The sequence below is a fragment of the Schistocerca nitens genome, chromosome 2 (assembly GCF_023898315.1).
Source record: "Schistocerca nitens isolate TAMUIC-IGC-003100 chromosome 2, iqSchNite1.1, whole genome shotgun sequence".
NCBI classification, from domain to species: Eukaryota; Metazoa; Arthropoda; class Insecta; order Orthoptera; family Acrididae; genus Schistocerca; species Schistocerca nitens.
This window is the reverse complement of record NC_064615.1, coordinates 783,994,881-783,996,833: the sequence shown is the minus strand read 5'-3', so window position 1 is coordinate 783,996,833 and position 1,953 is coordinate 783,994,881. Positions and strand designations below refer to the sequence as shown.

General features: G+C 38.6%; 1 pseudogene; it reads right to left on the bottom strand.

Moving 5' to 3' along the window:
- Positions 1-1,092: 1,092 nt before the first annotated feature.
- Positions 1,093-1,210, bottom strand: LOC126237868 (5S ribosomal RNA; annotated as a pseudogene).
- Between the last annotated feature and the right edge of the window lie 743 nt (positions 1,211-1,953).

Below are 1,953 nucleotides of genomic sequence, written 5' to 3'. Positions count from 1 at the left end.
ACAATACATTTCCTCTCTCTGCAAAGTAGTACATAAGTCATAAAACATCAAACTATTAAGTAATAATTTTTTTGTTCAGTAGAAGGAAACACTGTGCAGGCATATGCTTTTGAGCTAGTGTCTCTCTGATGACAGCGAAGTGATGTGAATATTAATTAAAGTAATAAAATTAGCAGTTAATAAATTCCTTCCTTCAGTTTGTCATTGCTGTACAATTGTGATCAACTAAGGTCAGGAACACTGTGGAGACTCATTTTGCTGCGCAAGTGTTCCTCATACTGATAAGTAATAAAATTTCATACAAAGACAACTCAATATGTTCAGTGTTCAAATTCTACAATTAACAATTATTAATCGAGTCAGATGTGTCTCTACAAGTGATAACTAATATGCAGATGCTGTTCAACTATCTCCTTTTCTGATCCAGCAAAGTTGCACTTCAGTTAGACAACAACTATCCTTTATCATAACTCATCTAACATAATCCCCCTTTCATATTCCTTTAGATGTACTGTATAAATAACATTGATTGTGTCTGTAATACAAATATTCTTTTGATAGAACATACTTACGGTGTACACATCATGGCTCAATAGTAGACTTGCATTTCAGCACCTCTGTGATCTACCATAAATTATTCACATAAGTTTTGCAATTACATACCTCTCAAAATGCTATAAAAGTGAAAATTTGTATACAAGTGCATCTTGACAAACAAACGAAGTGTAAGTTTACAAGTGCATCACTGAGGCTATGTACCCTTACCATAGTAAAATGTGAATTCTGGATGTAGTAAAATAGCATAAAACACAACAAAAGTCTCCAGTCATCCTGGTCCTTGACCATTGACCTTAAAACGTGTGAACAGTGAATGACTCATAAATACAAAAGGACTCCGTATTCTGGCCACAAGTGGCCCATCGGGACCATCCGGCCGCCATGTCATCCTCAGATGAGGATGCAGATAGGAGGGGCGTGTGGTCAGCACACTGCTCTGCCGGTCATTATGATGGTTTTCTTTGACTGGAGCCACTACTCTTCGGTCGAGTAGCTCCTCAATTGGCATCACGAGGCTGAGTGCACCCAGAAAAATGGAAACAGCGCTTGGCGGCTCAGATGGTCACCCGTCCAAGTACCAGTCACGCCCGACAGCACTTAACTTCGGTGATCTGATGGGAACTGGTGTATCCACTGTGGCAAGGCCGTTGCCCACTCATAAATAAAAGGAAGTAAGAATTTGTGTATCTGACAAGACTATTGGCTAAAAGGTTTTACAAACTGCTGTGACTCACAACAGTGAGACAATCTTTTCTGCATATTATGCAATATGTCTTTGTGTAGGTTCTGCATGTGTACCATAAAACATAGGTAACTCATGTTTTCTCAATAAGATATCTCCAGTAACATAAAAGGGTATGTACATTCAGTTCACAAAAAATCGCTTTTAGAACTGTGCTTTGCATGGGCAATCAGGACTCTTTCATGGGAGCGTGTTTAAGACACTTTATTGACGAAAACGCAATGACTTCTTCCTAATGGTTTTCCAGAAACTTGGCAGTTTGATGGTAAGAACAAGAGTGTAAAGTAATATTCATCTCTCTCAATGTGTATCATTGAGTCCAATAACCCAGTTCTATGACCTTCCAGCTCTCCATTTATTGTAGTTTCCTCTTAACAATTTCTCTTATGACCAATAGATTATTGTGTTACTAAAGTTCCTTCCTGTGACTTCCCAGTTTTTCATTTTATGCAGTTCCCTCATCAGCTACTCTTCTTGAGTTTGGAATAGAGTAAGACTTTATGAAAAATGGCTCGTGAGGTTTCAGCTTTAGTTTACACTGATAGATTCCTACTCTTTCAGGTTTCTCACAAAACAATCTTTTCTAACCAGTCCCAGAAAGGGCCTCAGTGCTCCTCCAGACATGGATCTAGAAGTCTGTTCCTAGTTCTCAC